Source organism: Spinacia oleracea, chromosome 4, assembly GCF_020520425.1.
Source record: "Spinacia oleracea cultivar Varoflay chromosome 4, BTI_SOV_V1, whole genome shotgun sequence".
NCBI classification, from domain to species: Eukaryota; Viridiplantae; Streptophyta; class Magnoliopsida; order Caryophyllales; family Amaranthaceae; genus Spinacia; species Spinacia oleracea.
In genome coordinates this window covers 154,340,060-154,363,854 of record NC_079490.1, presented here as the reverse complement: position 1 = coordinate 154,363,854, position 23,795 = coordinate 154,340,060, and positions in this window count along the sequence as shown.

Below are 23,795 nucleotides of genomic sequence, written 5' to 3'. Positions count from 1 at the left end.
AAGCATCCTCAGGTTAAGCAAGGTGAGCTAAATGGAGAAGAAATGGAGAAGAAATGTAGATCTAGCAATGACACGTTGGAGGCTCTTGTTTGTTTTTGAGTCATTTTGTGATTTCTAGTAATGTACATTGAATTTATTTATGTGGATTTTAATTTTATGCATTTTGTCATTAAAAACACTAAATTAATTAGTGAACGATTATTTTGTAATGCATGTGTCCTATGGGCACTAATATTGTAATATTACTCTTTAAGTCAATGAAAATCTTTTATTATTGACATCCTTTCTTAATTTAGAATAATAACTTTAATTATTATTATTTATTATTATGAATAAATGAACCCGTTGCATTAGGTTCTCAACAAATCGATTTATTTTGACAATAAATTACCGTTGCATTAGGCTAAAACGTGTTGCATTATTTCTTTAAGCCATTGTAGATATCCGTCGCATTAGCTAAAATAACCGTCGCATTAGCTAAAATCTACCGTCGCATTAGCTTAAATGTCCGTCGCATTAGCTAAAGAACTAATGCGACACCCATCTAAGGACCGTCGCATTAGATGTTTATCTAATGCGACGGTATTAATTTTACCGTTGCATTAGGTCACTGATCGTCGCATTAGGCCTAATGCAACGCCACCGGATGTAAGGGTCATTTGTCGTCGCATTAGGTCTAATGCGACGGATTTTGATGCCTAATGAAACGTTTTTAGGCGTTGCATCTGATAAGAATTGTAGTAGTGAATAGAAATGTTGAATTAAAGCACCCTATAATCTCCTACCGTTTCAAAACGAATCAGTCAAAAATTCTATTAGTGAGGTTAAATTTTGAATTAATGCTACAGGAGAAGGGGAGAAGATTTGGGGATTGAATTAAATTGACATTGAAAATAATTAAGCTTGGAGAGTTAAAAGGAAGGTGAAGAATGGGGAAAATGAAGTAGGGGATGGTAGTTTAGGCATAATCAAGTTGATTATCGATCCTAATTTTTGGTAATCCCTCCATCTCGTTTTTGTAGTCCTGATTCTATTTTAAGCGTCCCAAAATTATAATCATGTTTCTATTTCTGGCCATTAAGTTTTCCATTTTCCCATGTACTATATTAATTAAAAATACACTGAAAATCCAACACAACTTCTTCATGTAGTATATTCCTTTATCCATGTATTCTATTTCACTCTCATACAAATCAATTAACAATGTACTATATTCTAAATTTCCGTGTACTATATTACACTTTTCTTAAAACCCGTGTTTTTAGTCAAATAATAATAAAAATATGGGATGGATGCAGTACAATTCTAGTAAATTAAAGAGACGGAGATCAGTAGTATACTACGTAATAACTAATGACAATAAAGTAGAATAATGAATGACCATTATTTTTTTTATAACAAAAAGTAAATAGAAATATTAATAAGATTGAGACACGTGTCATCAAAATAGTATTGCCTATGTGTCATTGAAATGGTGATGGTTATGCTTTTTAAATACTAAGGACTATGCTTTTAAGTACTATGTTATGATTGGAGTCATTTTAAGGATTTGAGATTTTCATTTAAAAATAGTCGTATCTAGGTGAGATTTCATGCTTTTATTTGAATAAACATGAAATTTATTATATTATTTATCATGTTTTAGCTAGTGCACCAAAGTTTAATCTGTAAGTGCTATCTGGGGCATGGGCTGATTCCTTAAGAATTGTTGAAACAGAAGCCATGCAAGTCGAGGGCGAGTCAACGGAACCTCATGCCCTGCACCCCTGACTGTCACATAGGATAGTTCATTATATACTTGGCTTAATACAAATTTTAAGTCATAAAGGAATTAACCTTCTACTTCTGATGATCATGTTATTAGGGTAACCCTATACGATTTTGGGATAAGGTCACTTGCTTGGTTCCTTGTTTGTGTCTACTTTCAATGCAGCAGTAGCAGTAACAGTGTGAGGTTTCCCTTACTTCTGACAACTTGGTGGGGGGTTTACTTTGCTGTTTCCAGTTATTCCCTTGTAACAAAGTTGATTCATTTGGGAGATTATGGAGATCTCCAACATTATAACTTTCTAGTTTTAGGGTAAGATATCCTATATGTCATCTCAGGGATTTTCTTTTTCTTTTGCTGGAATCCTGGTTCTGTCGTAGCTGTTAGTGATGATGAGGGTGGCCTTCATGAATCCCTTTTGGTTAAAGATACAAATCTTGGCTTGGATTCAGATTGTTTACCAACTATACTAAAACGGAATGAACTCACTGAATTGGTTAAAGGTACAATCTTGGTATGTATTCAGGTTGTTTGGATTCATAAATGTTCGGACCAATCTGTTTTTCAGAAATTTGACAGAATTTTGTTTATCTCCTATGAGCACTTTCGATTCTTGCTGTCCTTTCACACAAGAGCAGGTGTGGCAGCATGTATGGTCCTGCTGCAGCCAAGCTGCACAATACGGAGTATAATTTGTCTAAACTTGGCACAATTATTTTTCATGGAATTATCAACTGATTATACATGTGATTTAGGACAAATCTACAATACTGCAACATAAATGATGAGTGTAAAAATGCTCCAACTTCTTTGCTGTAGAATGTTAGTATGGAGTATTCTACTGCATTTAAATTTCTTTGCTGTTAGCTCGCATTCTTTCTTGTGGTAATGTACCCTTTTGTGAATTTTGGAGCTCGAAACTCTGCACAATATTCTTATTTTGAATTTCAGAAAGAAAATTATCAACTAAATACAGTGATAATATCTGATATTGGACATAAGGTAACTGCTTTGTATTAACCGCTTTTTCCTTTAGGTAATAATACTTTATTTGCCAAAAAAAATGCTAACTTGAGATGGATGCTGACATACTGTTGTATACCTGATCTTTATACTACAGGTTTTGGCTTAGTCCCCGACTATGGGTGATTTTGTGAAGAATAATAATCCCAAACAAAAGCATCCTCAGGTTAAGCAAGGTGAGCTAAATGGAGAAGAAATGGAGAAGAAATGTAGATCTAGCAATGACACGGTGGAGGCTCTTGTTTGTTTTTGAGTCATTTTGTGATTTCTAGTAATGTACATTGAATTTGTTTATGTGGATTTTAATTTTATGCATTTTGTCATTAAAAACACTAAATTAATTAGTGAACGATTATTTTGTAATGCATGTGTCCTATGGGCACTAATATTGTAATATTACTCTTTAAGTCAATGAAAATCTTTTATTATTGACATCCTTTCTTAATTTAGAATAATAACTTTAATTATTATTATTTATTATTATGAATAAATGAACCCGTTGCATTAGGTGCTCAACAAATCGATTTATTTTGACAATAAATTACCGTTGCATTAGGCTAAAACGTGTTGCATTATTTCTTTAAGCCATTGTAGATATCCCTCGCATTAGCTAAAATAACCGTCGCATTAGCTAAAACAAACCGTCGCATTAGCTTAAATGTCCGTCGCATTAGCTAAAGAACTAATGCGACACCCATCTAAGGACCGTCGCATTAGATGTTTATCTAATGCGACGGTATTAATTTTACCGTTGCATTAGGTCACTGATCGTCGCATTAGGCCTAATGCAACGCCACCGGATGTAAAATGCAACGTTTTTAGGCGTTGCATCTGATAAGAAATGTAGTAGTGAATAGAAATGTTGAATTAAAGCACCCTATAATCTCCTACCGTTTCAAAACGAATCAGTCAAAAAGTCTATTAGTGAGGTTAAATTTTGAATTAATGCTACAGGAGAAGGGGAGAAGATTTGGGGATTGAATTAAATTGACATTGAAAATAATTAAGCTTGGAGAGTTAAAAGGAAGGTGAAGAATGGGGAAAATGAAGTAGGGGATGGTAGTTTATGCATAATCAAGTTGATTATCGATCCTAATTTTTGATAATCCCTCCATCTCGTTTTTGTAGTCCAGATTCTATTTTAAGCGTCCCAAAATTATAATCATGTTTCTATTTCTGGCAATTAAGTTTTCCATTTTCCCATGTACTATATTAATTAAAAATACACTGAAAATCCAACACAATTTCTTCATGTAGTATATTCCTTAAGAATTGTTGAAACAGAAGCCATGCAAGTCGAGGGCGAGTCAACGGAACCTCATGCCCTGCACCCCTGACTGTCACATAGGATAGTTCATTATATACTTGGCTCAATACAAATTTTAAGTCATAAAGGGATTAACCTTCTACTTCTGATGATCATGTTATTAGGGTAACCCTATACGATTTTGGGATAAGCTCACTTGCTTGGTTCCTTGTTTGTGTTTACTTTCAATGCAGCAGTAGCAGTAACAATTTGAGGTTTCCCTTACTTCTGACAACTTGGTGGGGGGGTTTACTTTGCTGTTTCCAGTTATTCCCTTGTAACAAAGTTGATTCATTTGGGAGATTATGGAGATCTCCAACATTATAACTTTCTAGTTTTAGGGTAAGATATCCTATATGTCATCTCAGGGATTTTCTTTTTCTTTTGCTGGAATCCTGGTTCTGTCGTAGCTGTTAGTGATGATGAGGGTGGCCTTCATGAATCCCTTTTGGTTAAAGATACAAATCTTGGCTTGGATTCAGATTGTTTACCAACTATACTAAAACGGAATGAACTCACTGAATTGGTTAAAGGTACAATCTTGGTATGTATTCAGGTTGTTTGGATTCATAAATGTTCGGACCAATCTGTTTTTCAGAAATTTGACAGAATTTTGTTTATCTCCTATGAGCACTTTCGATTCTTGCTGTCCTTTCACACAAGAGCAGGTGTGGCAGCATGTATGGTCCTGCTGCAGCCAAGCTGCACAATACGGAGTATAATTTGTCTAAACTTGGCACAATTATTTTTCATGGAATTATCAACTGATTATACATGTGATTTAGGACAAATCTACAATACTGCAACATAAATGATGAGTGTAAAAATGCTCCAACTTCTTTGCTGTAGAATGTTAGTATGGAGTATTCTACTGCATTTAAATTTCTTTGCTGTTAGCTCGCATTCTTTCTTGTGGTAATGTACCCTTTTGTGAATTTTGGAGCTCGAAACTCTGCACAATATTCTTATTTTGAATTTCAGAAAGAAAATTATCAACTAAATACAGTGATAATATCTGATATTGGACATAAGGTAACTGCTTTGTATTAACCGCTTTTTCCTTTAGGTAATAATACTTTATTTGCCAAAAAAAATGCTAACTTGAGATGGATGCTGACATACTGTTGTATACCTGATCTTTATACTACAGGTTTTGGCTTAGTCCCCGACTATGGGTGATATTGTGAAGAATAATAATCCCAAACAAAAGCATCCTCAGGTTAAGCAAGGTGAGCTAAATGGAGAAGAAATGGAGAAGAAATGTAGATCTAGCAATGACACGGTGGAGGCTCTTGTTTGTTTTTGAGTCATTTTGTGATTTCTAGTAATGTACATTGAATTTGTTTATGTGGATTTTAATTTTATGCATTTTGTCATTAAAAACACTAAATTAATTAGTGAACGATTATTTTGTAATGCATGTGTCCTATGGGCACTAATATTGTAATATTACTCTTTAAGTCAATGAAAATCTTTTATTATTGACATCCTTTCTTAATTTAGAATAATAACTTTAATTATTATTATTTATTATTATGAATAAATGAACCCGTTGCATTAGGTGCTCAACAAATCGATTTATTTTGACAATAAATTACCGTTGCATTAGGCTAAAACGTGTTGCATTATTTCTTTAAGCCATTGTAGATATCCGTCGCATTAGCTAAAATAACCGTCGCATTAGCTTAAACAAACCGTCGCATTAGCTTAAATGTCCGTCGCATTAGCTAAAGAACTAATGCGACACCCATCTAAGGACCGTCGCATTAGATGTTTATCTAATGCGACGGTATTAATTTTACCGTTGCATTAGGTCACTGATCGTCGCATTAGGCCTAATGCAACGCCACCGGATGTAAAATGCAACGTTTTTAGGCGTTGCATCTGATAAGAAATGTAGTAGTGAATAGAAATGTTGAATTAAAGAACCCTATAATCTCCTACCGTTTCAAAACGAATCAGTCAAAAAGTCTATTAGTGAGGTTAAATTTTGAATTAATGCTACAGGAGAAGGGGAGAAGATTTGGGGATTGAATTAAATTGACATTGAAAATAATTAAGCTTGGAGAGTTAAAAGGAAGGTGAAGAATGGGGAAAATGAAGTAGGGGATGGTAGTTTATGCATAATCAAGTTGATTATCGATCCTAATTTTTGGTAATCCCTCCATCTCGTTTTTGTAGTCCAGATTCTATTTTAAGCGTCCCAAAATTATAATCATGTTTCTATTTCTGGACATTAAGTTTTCCATTTTCCCATGTACTATATTAATTAAAAATACACTGAAAATCCAACACAATTTCTTCATGTAGTATATTCCTTTATCCATGTATTCTATTTCACTCTCATACAAATCAATTAACAATGTACTGTATTCTAAATTTCCGTGTACTATATTACACTTTTCTTAAAACCCGTGTTTTTAGTCAAATAATAATAAAAATATGGGATGGATGCAGTACAATTCTAGTAAATTAAAGAGACGGAGATCAGTAGTATACTACGTAATAACTAATGACAATAAAGTAGAATAATGAATGACCATTATTTTTTTTATAACAAAAAGTAAATAGAAATATTAATAAGATTGAGACACGTGTCATCAAAATAGTATTGCTTATGTGTCATTGAAATGGTGATGGTTATGCTTTTTAAATACTAAGGACTATGCTTTTAAGTACTATGTTATGATTGGAGTCATTTTAAGGATTTGAGATTTTCATTTAAAAATAGTCGTATCTAGGTGAGATTTCATGCTTTTATTTGAATAAACATGAAATTTATTATATTATTTATCATGTTTTAGCTAGTGCACCAAAGTTTAATCTGTAAGTGCTATCTGGGGCATGGGCTGATTCCTTAAGAATTGTTGAAACAGAAGCCATGCAAGTCGAGGGCGAGTCAACGGAACCTCATGCCCTGCACCCCTGACTGTCACATAGGATAGTTCATTATATACTTGGCTTAATACAAATTTTAAGTCATAAAGGAATTAACCTTCTACTTCTGATGATCATGTTATTAGGGTAACCCTATACGATTTTGGGATAAGGTCACTTGCTTGGTTCCTTGTTTGTGTCTACTTTCAATGCAGCAGTAGCAGTAACAGTGTGAGGTTTCCCTTACTTCTGACAACTTGGTGGGGGGTTTACTTTGCTGTTTCCAGTTATTCCCTTGTAACAAAGTTGATTCATTTGGGAGATTATGGAGATCTCCAACATTATAACTTTCTAGTTTTAGGGTAAGATATCCTATATGTCATCTCAGGGATTTTCTTTTTCTTTTGCTGGAATCCTGGTTCTGTCGTAGCTGTTAGTGATGATGAGGGTGGCCTTCATGAATCCCTTTTGGTTAAAGATACAAATCTTGGCTTGGATTCAGATTGTTTACCAACTATACTAAAACGGAATGAACTCACTGAATTGGTTAAAGGTACAATCTTGGTATGTATTCAGGTTGTTTGGATTCATAAATGTTCGGACCAATCTGTTTTTCAGAAATTTGACAGAATTTTGTTTATCTCCTATGAGCACTTTCGATTCTTGCTGTCCTTTCACACAAGAGCAGGTGTGGCAGCATGTATGGTCCTGCTGCAGCCAAGCTGCACAATACGGAGTATAATTTGTCTAAACTTGGCACAATTATTTTTCATGGAATTATCAACTGATTATACATGTGATTTAGGACAAATCTACAATACTGCAACATAAATGATGAGTGTAAAAATGCTCCAACTTCTTTGCTGTAGAATGTTAGTATGGAGTATTCTACTGCATTTAAATTTCTTTGCTGTTAGCTCGCATTCTTTCTTGTGGTAATGTACCCTTTTGTGAATTTTGGAGCTCGAAACTCTGCACAATATTCTTATTTTGAATTTCAGAAAGAAAATTATCAACTAAATACAGTGATAATATCTGATATTGGACATAAGGTAACTGCTTTGTATTAACCGCTTTTTCCTTTAGGTAATAATACTTTATTTGCCAAAAAAAATGCTAACTTGAGATGGATGCTGACATACTGTTGTATACCTGATCTTTATACTACAGGTTTTGGCTTAGTCCCCGACTATGGGTGATTTTGTGAAGAACAATAATCCCAAACAAAAGCTAAATGGAGAAGAAATGGAGAAGAAATGTAGATCTAGCAATGACACGGTGGAGGCTCTTGTTTGTTTTTGAGTCATTTTGTGATTTCTAGTAATGTACATTGAATTTGTTTATGTGGATTTTAATTTTATGCATTTTGTCATTAAAAACACTAAATTAATTAGTGAACGATTATTTTGTAATGCATGTGTCCTATGGGCACTAATATTGTAATATTACTCTTTAAGTCAATGAAAATCTTTTATTATTGACATCCTTTCTTAATTTAGAATAATAACTTTAATTATTATTATTTATTATTATGAATAAATGAACCCGTTGCATTAGGTGCTCAACAAATCGATTTATTTTGACAATAAATTACCGTTGCATTAGGCTAAAACGTGTTGCATTATTTCTTTAAGCCATTGTAGATATCCGTCGCATTAGCTAAAATAACCGTCGCATTAGCTAAAACAAACCGTCGCATTAGCTTAAATGTCCGTCGCATTAGCTAAAGAACTAATGCGACACCCATCTAAGGATCGTCGCATTAGATGTTTATCTAATGCGACGGTATTAATTTTACCGTTGCATTAGGTCACTGATCGTCGCATTAGGCCTAATGCAACGCCACCGGATGTAAAATGCAACGTTTTTAGGCGTTGCATCTGATAAGAAATGTAGTAGTGAATAGAAATGTTGAATTAAAGCACCCTATAATCTCCTACCGTTTCAAAACGAATCAGTCAAAAAGTCTATTAGTGAGGTTAAATTTTGAATTAATGCTACAGGAGAAGGGGAGAAGATTTGGGGATTGAATTAAATTGACATTGAAAATAATTAAGCTTGGAGAGTTAAAAGGAAGGTGAAGAATGGGGAAAATGAAGTAGGGGATGGTAGTTTATGCATAATCAAGTTGATTATCGATCCTAATTTTTGGTAATCCCTCCATCTCGTTTTTGTAGTCCTGATTCTATTTTAAGCGTCCCAAAATTATAATCATGTTTCTATTTCTGGCCATTAAGTTTTCCATTTTCCCATGTACTATATTAATTAAAAATACACTGAAAATCCAACACAATTTCTTCATGTAGTATATTCCTTAAGAATTGTTGAAACAAAAGCCATGCAAGTCGAGGGCGAGTCAACGGAACCTCATGCCCTGCACCCCTGACTGTCACATAGGATAGTTCATTATATACTTGGCTCAATACAAATTTTAAGTCATAAAGGGATTAACCTTCTACTTCTGATGATCATGTTATTAGGGTAACCCTATACGATTTTGGGATAAGCTCACTTGCTTGGTTCCTTGTTTGTGTTTACTTTCAATGCAGCAGTAGCAGTAACAATTTGAGGTTTCCCTTACTTCTGACAACTTGGTGGGGGGGTTTACTTTGCTGTTTCCAGTTATTCCCTTGTAACAAAGTTGATTCATTTGGGAGATTATGGAGATCTCCAACATTATAACTTTCTAGTTTTAGGGTAAGATATCCTATATGTCATCTCAGGGATTTTCTTTTTCTTTTGCTGGAATCCTGGTTCTGTCGTAGCTGTTAGTGATGATGAGGGTGGCCTTCATGAATCCCTTTTGGTTAAAGATACAAATCTTGGCTTGGATTCAGATTGTTTACCAACTATACTAAAACGGAATGAACTCACTGAATTGGTTAAAGGTACAATCTTGGTATGTATTCAGGTTGTTTGGATTCATAAATGTTCGGACCAATCTGTTTTTCATAAATTTGACAGAATTTTGTTTATCTCCTATGAGCACTTTCAATTCTTGCTATCCTTTCACACAAGAGCAGGCGTGGCATCATGTATGGTCCTGCTGCAGCCAAGCTGCACAATACGGAGTATAATTTGTCTAAACTTGGCACAATTATTTTTCATGGAATTATCAACTGATTATACATGTGATTTAGGACAAATCTACAATACTGCAACATAACTGATGAGTGTAAAAATGCTCCAACTTCTTTGCTGTAGAATGTTAGTATGGAGTATTCTACTGCATTTAAATTTCTTTGTTGTTAGCTCGCATTCTTTCTTGTGGTAATGTACCCTTTTGTGAATTTTGGAGCTCGAAACTCTGCACAATATTCTTATTTTGAATTTCAGAAAGAAAATTATCAACTAAATACAGTGATAATATCTGATATTGGACATAAGGTAACTGCTTTGTATTAACCGCTTTTTCCTTTAGGTAATAATACTTTATTTGCCAAAAAAATGCTAACTTGAGATGGATGCTGACATACTGTTGTATACCTGATCTTTATACTACAGGTTTTGGCTTAGTCCCCGACTATGGGTGATTTGTGAAGAATAATAATCCCAAACAAAAGCATCCTCAGGTTAAGCAAGGTGAGCTAAATGGAGAAGAAATGGAGAAGAAATGTAGATCTAGCAATGACACGGTGGAGGCTCTTGTTTGTTTTTGAGTCATTTTGTGATTTCTAGTAATGTACATTGAATTTGTTTATGTGGATTTTAATTTTATGCATTTTGTCATTAAAAACACTAAATTAATTAGTGAACGATTATTTTGTAATGCATGTGTCCTATGGGCACTAATATTGTAATATTACTCTTTAAGTCAATGAAAATCTTTTATTATTGACATCCTTTCTTAATTTAGAATAATAACTTTAATTATTATTATTTATTATTATGAATAAATGAACCCGTTGCATTAGGTGCTCAACAAATCGATTTATTTTGACAATAAATTACCGTTGCATTAGGCTAAAACGTGTTGCATTATTTCTTTAAGCCATTGTAGATATCCGTCGCATTAGCTAAAATAACCGTCGCATTAGCTAAAACAAACCGTCGCATTAGCTTAAATGTCCGTCGCATTAGCTAAAGAACTAATGCGACACCCATCTAAGGACCGTCGCATTAGATGTTTATCTAATGCGACGGTATTAATTTTACCGTTGCATTAGGTCACTGATCGTCGCATTAGGCCTAATGCAACGCCACCGGATGTAAAATGCAACGTTTTTAGGCGTTGCATCTGATAAGAAATGTAGTAGTGAATAGAAATGTTGAATTAAAGCACCCTATAATCTCCTACCGTTTCAAAACGAATCAGTCAAAAAGTCTATTAGTGAGGTTAAATTTTGAATTAATGCTACAGGAGAAGGGGAGAAGATTTGGGGATTGAATTAAATTGACATTGAAAATAATTAAGCTTGGAGAGTTAAAAGGAAGGTGAAGAATGGGGAAAATGAAGTAGGGGATGGTAGTTTATGCATAATCAAGTTGATTATCGATCCTAATTTTTGGTAATCCCTCCATCTCGTTTTTGTAGTCCTAATTCTATTTTAAGCGTCCCAAAATTATAATCATGTTTCTATTTCTGGCCATTAAGTTTTCCATTTTCCCATGTACTATATTAATTAAAAATACACTGAAAATCCAACACAACTTCTTCATGTAGTATATTCCTTTATCCATGTATTCTATTTCACTCTCATACAAATCAATTAACAATGTACTGTATTCTAAATTTCCGTGTACTATATTACACTTTTCTTAAAACCCGTGTTTTTAGTCAAATAATAATAAAAATATGGGATGGATGCAGTACAATTCTAGTAAATTAAAGAGACGGAGATCAGTAGTATACTACGTAATAACTAATGACAATAAAGTAGAATAATGAATGACCATTATTTTTTTTATAACAAAAAGTAAATAGAAATATTAATAAGATTGAGACATGTGTCATCAAAATAGTATTGCCTATGTGTCATTGAAATGGTGATGGTTATGCTTTTTAAATACTAAGGACTATGCTTTTAAGTACTATGTTATGATTGGAGTCATTTTAAGGATTTGAGATTTTCATTTAAAAATAGTCGTATCTAGGTGAGATTTCATGCTTTTATTTGAATAAACATGAAATTTATTATATTATTTATCATGTTTTAGCTAGTGCACCAAAGTTTAATCTGTAAGTGCTATCTGGGGCATGGGCTGATTCCTTAAGAATTGTTGAAACAGAAGCCATGCAAGTCGAGGGCGAGTCAACGGAACCTCATGCCCTGCACCCCTGACTGTCACATAGGATAGTTCATTATATACTTGGCTTAATACAAATTTTAAGTCATAAAGGAATTAACCTTCTACTTCTGATGATCATGTTATTAGGGTAACCCTATCCGATTTTGGGATAAGGTCACTTGCTTGGTTCCTTGTTTGTGTTTACTTTCAATGCAGCAGTAGCAGTAACAGTGTGAGGTTTCCCTTACTTCTGACAACTTGGTGGGGGGTTTACTTTGCTGTTTCCAGTTATTCCCTTGTAACAAAGTTGATTCATTTGGGAGATTATGAAGATCTCCAACATTATAATTTTCTAGTTTTAGGGTAAGATATCCTATATGTCATCTCAGGGATTTTCTTTTTCTTTTGCTGGAATCCTGGTTCTGTCGTAGCTGTTAGTGATGATGAGGGTGGCCTTCATGAATCCCTTTTGGTTAAAGATACAAATCTTGGCTTGGATTCAGATTGTTTACCAACTATACTAAAACGGAATGAACTCACTGAATTGGTTAAAGGTACAATCTTGGTATGTATTCAGGTTGTTTGGATTCATAAATGTTCGGACCAATCTGTTTTTCAGAAATTTGACAGAATTTTGTTTATCTCCTATGAGCACTTTCGATTCTTGTTGTCCTTTCACACAAGAGCAGGTGTGGCAGCATGTATGGTCCTGCTGCAGCCAAGCTGCACAATACGGAGTATAATTTGTCTAAACTTGGCACAATTATTTTTCATGGAATTATCAACTGATTATACATGTGATTTAGGACAAATCTACAATACTGCAACATAAATGATGAGTGTAAAAATGCTCCAACTTCTTTGCTGTAGAATGTTAGTATGGAGTATTCTACTGCATTTAAATTTCTTTGCTGTTAGCTCGCATTCTTTCTTGTGGTAATGTACCCTTTTGTGAATTTTGGAGCTCGAAACTCTGCACAATATTCTTATTTTGAATTTCAGAAAGAAAATTATCAACTAAATACAGTGATAATATCTGATATTGGACATAAGGTAACTGCTTTGTATTAACCGCTTTTTCCTTTAGGTAATAATACTTTATTTGCCAAAAAAAATGCTAACTTGAGATGGATGCTGACATACTGTTGTATACCTGATCTTTATACTACAGGTTTTGGCTTAGTCCCCGACTATGGGTGATTTTGTGAAGAATAATAAACCCAAACAAAAGCATCCTCAGGTTAAGCAAGGTGAGCTAAATGGAGAAGAAATGGAGAAGAAATGTAGATCTAGCAATGACACGGTGGAGGCTCTTGTTTGTTTTTGAGTCATTTTGTGATTTCTAGTAATGTACATTGAATTTGTTTATGTGGATTTTAATTTTATGCATTTTGTCATTAAAAACACTAAATTAATTAGTGAACGATTATTTTGTAATGCATGTGTCCTATGGGCACTAATATTGTAATATTACTCTTTAAGTCAATGAAAATCTTTTATTATTGACATCCTTTCTTAATTTAGAATAATAAATTTAATTATTATTATTTATTATTATGAATAAATGAACCCGTTGCATTAGGTGCTCAACAAATCGATTTATTTTGACAATATATTATCGTTGCATTAGGCTAAAACGTGTTGCATTATTTTTTTAAGCCATTGTAGATATCCGTCGCATTAGCTAAAATAACCGTCGCATTAGCTAAAACAAACCGTCGCATTAGCTAAAGAACTAAAGCGACACCCATCTAAGGATCGTCGCATTAGATGTTTATCTAATGCGACGGTATTAATTTTACCGTTGCATTAGGTCACTGATCGTCGCATTAGGCCTAATGCAACGCCACCGGATGTAAAATGCAACGTTTTTAGGCGTTGCATCTGATAAGAAATGTAGTAGTGAATAGTAATGTTGAATTAAAGCACCCTATAATCTCCTACCGTTTCAAAACGGATCAGTCAAAAAGTCTATTAGTGAGGTTAAATTTTGAATTAATGCTACAGGAGAAAGGGAGAAGATTTGGGGATTGAATTAAATTGACATTGAAAATAATTAAGCTTGGAGAGTTAAAAGGAAGGTGAAGAATGGGGAAAAAGAAGTAGGGGATGGTAGTTTAGGCATAATCAAGTTGATTATCGATCCTAATTTTTGGTAATCCCTCCATCTCGTTTTTGTAGTCCTGATTCTATTTTAAGCGTCCCAAAATTATAATCATGTTTCTATTTCTGGCAATTAAGTTTTCCATTTTCCCATGTACTATATTAATTAAAAATACACTGAAAATCCAACACAATTTCTTCATGTAGTATATTCCTTAAGAATTGTTGAAACAGAAGCCATGCAAGTCGAGGGCGAGTCAACGGAACCTCATACCCTGCACCCCTGACTGTCACATAGGATAGTTCATTATATACTTGGCTCAATACAAATTTTAAGTCATAAAGGGATTAACCTTCTACTTCTGATGATCATGTTATTAGGGTAACCCTATACGATTTTGGGATAAGCTCACTTGCTTGGTTCCTTGTTTGTGTTTACTTTCAATGCAGCAGTAGCAGTAACAATTTGAGGTTTCCCTTACTTCTGACAACTTGGTGGGGGGGTTTACTTTGCTGTTTCCAGTTATTCCCTTGTAACAAAGTTGATTCATTTGGGAGATTATGGAGATCTCCAACATTATAACTTTCTAGTTTTAGGGTAAGATATCCTATATGTCATCTCAGGGATTTTCTTTTTCTTTTGCTGGAATCCTGGTTCTGTCGTAGCTGTTAGTGATGATGAGGGTGGCCTTCATGAATCCCTTTTGGTTAAAGATACAAATCTTGGCTTGGATTCAGATTGTTTACCAACTATACTAAAACGGAATGAACTCACTGAATTGGTTAAAGGTACAATCTTGGTATGTATTCAGGTTGTTTGGATTCATAAATGTTCGGACCAATCTGTTTTTCAGAAATTTGACATAATTTTGTTTATCTCCTATGAGCACTTTCGATTCTTGCTATCCTTTCACACAAGAGCAGGCGTGGCATCATGTATGGTCCTGCTGCAGCCAAGCTGCACAATACGGAGTATAATTTGTCTAAACTTGGCACAATTATTTTTCATGGAATTATCAACTGATTATACATGTGATTTAGGACAAATCTACAATACTGCAACATAACTGATGAGTGTAAAAATGCTCCAACTTCTTTGCTGTAGAATGTTAGTATGGAGTATTCTACTGCATTTAAATTTCTTTGTTGTTAGCTCGCATTCTTTCTTGTGGTAATGTACCCTTTTGTGAATTTTGGAGCTCGAAACTCTGCACAATATTCTTATTTTGAATTTCAGAAAGAAAATTATCAACTAAATACAGTGATAATATCTGATATTGGACATAAGGTAACTGCTTTGTATTAACCGCTTTTTCCTTTAGGTAATAATACTTTATTTGCCAAAAAAATGCTAACTTGAGATGGATGCTGACATACTGTTGTATACTTGATCTTTATACTACAGGTTTTGGCTTAGTCCCCGACTATGGGTGATTTGTGAAGAATAATAATCCCAAACAAAAGCATCCTCAAGTTAAGCAAGGTGAGCTAAATGGAGAAGAAATGGAGAAGAAATGTAGATCTAGCAATGACACGGTGGAGGCTCTTGTTTGTTTTTGAGTCATTTTGTGATTTCTAGTAATGTACATTGAATTTGTTTATGTGGATTTTAATTTTATGCATTTTGTCATTAAAAACACTAAATTAATTAGTGAACGATTATTTTGTAATGCATGTGTCCTATGGGCACTAATATTGTAATATTACTCTTTAAGTCAATGCAAATCTTTTATTATTGACATCCTTTCTTAATTTAGAATAATAACTTTAATTATTATTATTTATTATTATGAATAAATGAACCCGTTGCATTAGGTGCTCAACAAATCGATTTATTTTGACAATAAATTACCGTTGCATTAGGCTAAAACGTGTTGCATTATTTCTTTAAGCCATTGTAGATATCCGTCGCATTAGCTAAAATAACCGTCGCATTAGCTAAAACAAACCGTCGCATTAGCTTAAATGTTCGTCGCATTAGCTAAAGAACTAATGCGACACCCATCTAAGGACCGTCGCATTAGATGTTTATCTAATGCGACGGTATTAATTTTACCGTTGCATTAGGTCACTGATCGCCGCATTAGGCCTAATGCAACGCCACCGGATGTAAAATGCAACGTTTTTAGGCGTTGCATCTGATAAGAAATGTAGTAGTGAATAGAAATGTTGAATTAAAGCACCCTATAATCTCCTACCGTTTCAAAACGAATCAGTCAAAAAGTCTATTAGTGAGGTTAAATTTTGAATTAATGCTACAGGAGAAGGGGAGAAGATTTGGGGATTGAATTAAATTGACATTGAAAATAATTAAGCTTGGAGAGTTAAAAGGAAGGTGAAGAATGGGGAAAATGAAGTAGGGGATGGTAGTTTATGCATAATCAAGTTGATTATCGATCCTAATTTTTGATAATCCCTCCATCTCGTTTTTGTAGTCCTGATTCTATTTTAAGCGTCCCAAAATTATAATCATGTATCTATTTCTGGCCATTAAGTTTTCCATTTTCCCATGTACTATATTAATTAAAAATACACTGAAAATCCAACACAACTTCTTCATGTAGTATATTCCTTTATCCATGTATTCTATTTCACTCTCATACAAATCAATTAACAATGTACTATATTCTAAATTTCCGTGTACTATATTACACTTTTCTTAAAACCCGTGTTTTTAGTCAAATAATAATAAAAATATGGGATGGATGCAGTACAATTCTAGTAAATTAAAGAGACGGAGATCAGTAGTATACTACGTAATAACTAATGACAATAAAGTAGAATAATGAATGACCATTATTTTTTTTATAACAAAAAGTAAATAGAAATATTAATAAGATTGAGACACGTGTCATCAAAATAGTATTGCCTATGTGTCATTGAAATGGTGATGGTTATGCTTTTTAAATACTAAGGACTATGCTTTTAAGTACTATGTTATGATTGGAGTCATTTTAAGGATTTGAGATTTTCATTTAAAAATAGTCGTATCTAGGTGAGATTTCATGCTTTTATTTGAATAAACATGAAATTTATTATATTATTTATCATGTTTTAGCTAGTGCACCAAAGTTTAATCTGTAAGTGCTATCTGGGGCATGGGCTGATTCCTTAAGAATTGTTGAAACAGAAGCCATGCAAGTCGAGGGCGAGTCAACGGAACCTCATGCCCTGCACCCCTGACTGTCACATAGGATAGTTCATTATATACTTGGCTTAATACAAATTTTAAGTCATAAAGGAATTAACCTTCTACTTCTGATGATCATGTTATTAGGGTAACCCTATACGATTTTGGGATAAGGTCACTTGCTTGGTTCCTTGTTTGTGTTTACTTTCAATGCAGCAGTAGCAGTAACAGTGTGAGGTTTCCCTTACTTCTGACAACTTGGTGGGGGGTTTACTTTGCTGTTTCCAGTTATTCCCTTGTAACAAAGTTGATTCATTTGGGAGATTATGGAGATCTCCAACATTATAACTTTCTAGTTTTAGGGTAAGATATCCTATATGTCATCTCAGGGATTTTCTTTTTCTTTTGCTGGAATCCTGGTTCTGTCGTAGCTGTTAGTGATGATGAGGGTGGCCTTCATGAATCCCTTTTGGTTAAAGATACAAATCTTGGCTTGGATTCAGATTGTTTACCAACTATACTAAAACGGAATGAACTCACTGAATTGGTTAAAGGTACAGTCTTCGTATGTATTCAGGTTGTTTGGATTCATAAATGTTCGGACCAATCTGTTTTTCAGAAATTTGACAGAATTTTGTTTATCTCCTATGAGCACTTTCGATTCTTGCTGTCCTTTCACACGAGAGCAGGTGTGGCAGCATGTATTGTCCTGCTGCAGCCAAGCTGCACAATACGGAGTATAATTTGTCTAAACTTGGCACAATCATTTTTCATGGAATTATCAACTGATTATACACGTGATTTAGGACAAATCTACAATACTGCAACATAAATGATGAGTGTAAAAATGCTCCAACTTCTTTGCTGTAGAATGTTAGTATGGAGTATTCTACTGCATTTAAATTTCTTTGCTGTTAGCTCGCATTCTTTCTTGTGGTAATGTACCCTTTTGTGAATTTTGGAGCTCGAAACTCTGCACAATATTCTTATTTTGAATTTCAGAAAGAAAATTATCAACTAAATACAGTGATAATATCTGATATTGGACATAAGGTAACTGCTTTGTATTAACCGCTTTTTCCTTTAGGTAATAATACTTTATTTGCCAAAAACATATGCTAACTTGAGATGGATGTTGACATACTGTTGTATACCTGATCTTTATACTACTGGTTTTGGCTTAGTCCCCGACTATGGGTGATTTTGTGAAGAATAATAATCCCAAACAAAAGCATCCTCAAGTTAAGCAAGGTGAGCTAAATGGAGAAGAAATGGAGAAGAAATGTAGATCTAGCAATGACACGGTGGAGGCTCTTGTTTGTTTTTGAGTCATTTTGTGATTTCTAGTAATGTACATTGAATTTGTTTATGTGGATTTTAATTTTATGCATTTTGTCATTAAAAACACTAAATTAATTAGTGAACGATTATTTTGTAATGCATGTGTCCTATGGGCACTAATATTGTAATATTACTCTTTAAGTCAATGAAAATCTTTTATTATTGACATCCTTTCTTAATTTAGAATAATAACTTTAATTATTATTATTTATTATTATGAATAAATGAACCCGTTGCATTAGGTGCTCAACAAATCGATTTATTTTGACAATAAATTACCGTTGCATTAGGCTAAAACGTGTTGCATTATTTCTTTAAGCCATTGTAGATATCCGTCGCATTAGCTAAAATAACCGTCGCATTAGCTAAAACAAACCGTCGCATTAGCTAAAGAACTAATGCGACACCCATCTAAGGATCGTCGCATTAGATGTTTATCTAATGCGACGGTATTAATTTTACCGTTGCATTAGGTCACTGATCGTCGCATTAGGCCTAATGCAACGCCACCGGATGTAAAATGCAACGTTTTTAGGCGTTGCATCTGATAAGAAATGTAGTAGTGAATAGAAATGTTGAATTAAAGCACCCTATAATCTCCTACCGTTTCAAAACGGATCAGTCAAAAAGTCTATTAGTGAGGTTAAATTTTGAATTAATGCTACAGGAGAAAGGGAGAAGATTTGGGGATTGAATTAAATTGACATTGAAAATAATTAAGCTTGGAGAGTTAAAAGGAAGGTGAAGAATGGGGAAAAAGAAGTAGGGGATGGTAGTTTAGGCATAATCAAGTTGATTATCGATCCTAATTTTTGGTAATCCCTCCATCTCGTTTTTGTAGTCCTGATTCTATTTTAAGCGTCCCAAAATTATAATCATGTTTCTATTTCTGGCCATTAAGTTTTCCATTTTCCCATGTACTATATTAATTAAAAATACACTGAAAATCCTACACAACTTCTTCATGTAGTATATTCCTTTATCCATGTATTCTATTTCACTCTCATACAAATCAATTAACAATGTACTATATTCTAAATTTCCGTGTACTATATTACACTTTTCTTAAAACCCGTGTTTTTAGTCAAATAATAATAAAAATATGGGATGGATGCAGTACAATTCTAGTAAATTAAAGAGACGGAGATCAGTAGTATACTACGTAATAACTAATGACAATAAAGTAGAATAATGAATGACCATTATTTTTTTTATAACAAAAAGTAAATAGAAATATTAATAAGATTGAGACACGTGTCATCAAAATAGTATTGCCTATGTGTCATTGAAATGGTGATGGTTATGCTTTTTAAATACTAAGGACTATGCTTTTAAGTACTATGTTATGATTGGAGTCATTTTAAGGATTTGAGATTTTCATTTAAAAATAGTCGTATCTAGGTGAGATTTCATGCTTTTATTTGAATAAACATGAAATTTATTATATTATTTATCATGTTTTAGCTAGTGCACCAAAGTTTAATCTGTAAGTGCTATCTGGGGCATGGGCTGATTCCTTAAGAATTGTTGAAACAGAAGCCATGCAAGTCGAGGGCGAGTCAACGGAACCTCATGCCCTGCACCCCTGACTGTCACATAGGATAGTTCATTATATACTTGGCTTAATACAAATTTTAAGTCATAAAGGAATTAACCTTCTACTTCTGATGATCATGTTATTAGGGTAACCCTATACGATTTTGGGATAAGGTCACTTGCTTGGTTCCTTGTTTGTGTTTACTTTCAATGCAGCAGTAGCAGTAACAGTGTGAGGTTTCCCTTACTTCTGACAACTTGGTGGGGGGTTTACTTTGCTGTTTCCAGTTATTCCCTTGTAACAAAGTTGATTCATTTGGGAGATTATGGAGATCTCCAACATTATAACTTTCTAGTTTTAGGGTAAGATATCCTATATGTCATCTCAGGGATTTTCTTTTTCTTTTGCTGGAATCCTGGTTCTGTCGTAGCTGTTAGTGATGATGAGGGTGGCCTTCATGAATCCCTTTTGGTTAAAGATACAAATCTTGGCTTGGATTCAGATTGTTTACCAACTATACTAAAACGGAATGAACTCACTGAATTGGTTAAAGGTACAATCTTGGTATGTATTCAGGTTGTTTGGATTCATAAATGTTCGGACCAATCTGTTTTTCAGAAATTTGACAGAATTTTGTTTATCTCCTATGAGCACTTTCGATTCTTGCTGTCCTTTCACACAAGAGCAGGTGTGGCAGCATGTATGGTCCTGCTGCAGCCAAGCTGCACAATACGGAGTATAATTTGTCTAAAATTGGCACAATTATTTTTCATGGAATTATCAACTGATTATACATGTGATTTAGGACAAATCTACAATACTGCAACATAAATGATGAGTGTAAAAATGCTCCAACTTCTTTGCTGTAGAATGTTAGTATGGAGTATTCTACTGCATTTAAATTTCTTTGCTGTTAGCTCGCATTCTTTCTTGTGGTAATGTACCCTTTTGTGAATTTTGGAGCTCGAAACTCTGCACAATATTCTTATTTTGAATTTCAGAAAGAAAATTATCAACTAAATACAGTGATAATATCTGATATTGGACATAAGGTAACTGCTTTGTATTAACCGCTTTTTCCTTTAGGTAATAATACTTTATTTGCCAAAAAAAAATGCTAAATTGAGATGGATGCTGACATACTGTTGTATACCTGATCTTTATACTACAGGTTTTGGCTTAGTCCCCGACTATGGGTGATTTTGTGAAGAATAATAAACCCAAACAAAAGCATCCTCAGGTTAAGCAAGGTGAGCTAAATGGAGAAGAAATGGAGAAGAAATGTAGATCTAGCAATGACACGGTGGAGGCTCTTGTTTGTTTTTGAGTCATTTTGTGATTTCTAGTAATGTACATTGAATTTGTTTATGTGGATTTTAATTTTATGCATTTTGTCATTAAAAACACTAAATTAATTAGTGAACGATTATTTTGTAATGCATGTGTCCTATGGGCACTAATATTGTAATATTACTCTTTAAGTCAATGAAAATCTTTTATTATTGACATCCTTTCTTAATTTAGAATAATAACTTTAATTATTATTATTTATTATTATGAATAAATGAACCCGTTGCATTAGGTGCTCAACAAATCGATTTATTTTGACAATAAATTACCGTTGCATTAGGCTAAAACGTGTTGCATTATTTCTTTAAGCCATTGTAGATATCCGTCGCATTAGCTAAAATAACCGTCGCATTAGCTAAAACAAACCGTCGCATTAGCTAAAGAACTAATGCGACACCCATCTAAGGATCGTCGCATTAGATGTTTATCTAATGCGACGGTATTAATTTTACCGTTGCATTAGGTCACTGATCGTCGCATTAGGCCTAATGCAACGCCACCGGATGTAAGGGTCATTTGTCGTCGCATTAGGTCTAATGCGACGGAATTTGATGCCTAATGCAACGTTTTTAGGCGTTGCATCTGATAAGAAATGTAGTAGTGAATAGGAATGTTGAATTAAAGCACCCTATAATCTCCTACCGTTTCAAAACGGATCAGTCAAAAAGTCTATTAGTGAGGTTAAATTTTGAATTAATGCTACAGGAGAAAGGGAGAAGATTTGGGGATTGAATTAAATTGACATTGAAAATAATTAAGCTTGGAGAGTTAAAAGGAAGGTGAAGAATGGGGAAAAAGAAGTAGGGGATGGTAGTTTAGGCATAATCAAGTTGATTATCGATCCTAATTTTTGGTAATCCCTCCATCTCGTTTTTGTAGTCCTGATTCTATTTTAAGCGTCCCAAAATTATAATCATGTTTCTATTTCTGGCAATTAAGTTTTCCATTTTCCCATGTACTATATTAATTAAAAATACACTGAAAATCCAACACAATTTCTTCATGTAGTATATTCCTTTATCCATGTATTCTATTTCACTTTCTCATACAAATCAATTATCAATGTACTATATTATAAATTTCCGTGTACTATATTACACTTTTCTTAAAACCCGTGTTTTTAGTCAAATAATAATATAAATATGGGATGGATGCAGTACAATTCTAGTAAATTAAAGAGACGGAGATCAGTAGTATACTACGTAATAACTAATGACAATAAAGTAGAATAATGAATGACCATTATTATTTTTATAACAAAAAGTAAATAGAAATATTAATAAGATTGAGACACGTGTCATCAAAATAGTATTGCCTATGTGTTATAGAAATGGTGATGGTTATGCTTTTTAAATAGGAAAAATTGTTTTAAATAATCCAACCTTTTGACGATTTTCCGTTAATAATCCAACCTTTCGATTATTATCTAATAATCTAACCTTTGCACCCCATTAACTTTCATTGCCCCTAACCGGTCACCAACCTGATATAGCATGTAACATGTACACGTGTCATGTAGCCATTTGTTGCAAATTTTTAATAGAAAATTAATTTGTTTTTTGTTTTTTTTTTGTTTTCTTCTTCCTCTAGTTTTACTTTTCTCTTCCTTCCCATCTATACAGTAGAGTAGTACACTACTGGTTGAACGACGGAATTGGTGACTCGATCCCGACTCCTCTTCCTCCATCTTATGAACTTACTTCACTTTCTCTCTCCTCCTAGTTTATTAAAGTCTAATTTGATGCTTTAAGGTCGGCGAGTAATGGCGCCTCCACCTTATCCTGCCGATAATGACCCCAGATTTCAGGCCTTTCTCTCTCCTCCTTACTTATTATGGAGATCATACAAATATGTCAATTTGATTATTTCCACCCCTTTTTTGTTCTTAGTTTTGGGTTGCTTAATATCAATTTGATATTTTGATTGTAGGATATATAATAACCGAAATTCTGAATTATATACCCCTGCTGATTTTTGTACTACAACAATTCCATTATATCCACCATGGTTGATTTGCTATCAATTTAAATTACTTATAGGCATGAGCGTAACTTTTTAGTTGAATTGGAAGGATCTCAAATTCTCAATCACTTGATATTTTGATGGTATTGATCAATTTTTTGGGTTTGGA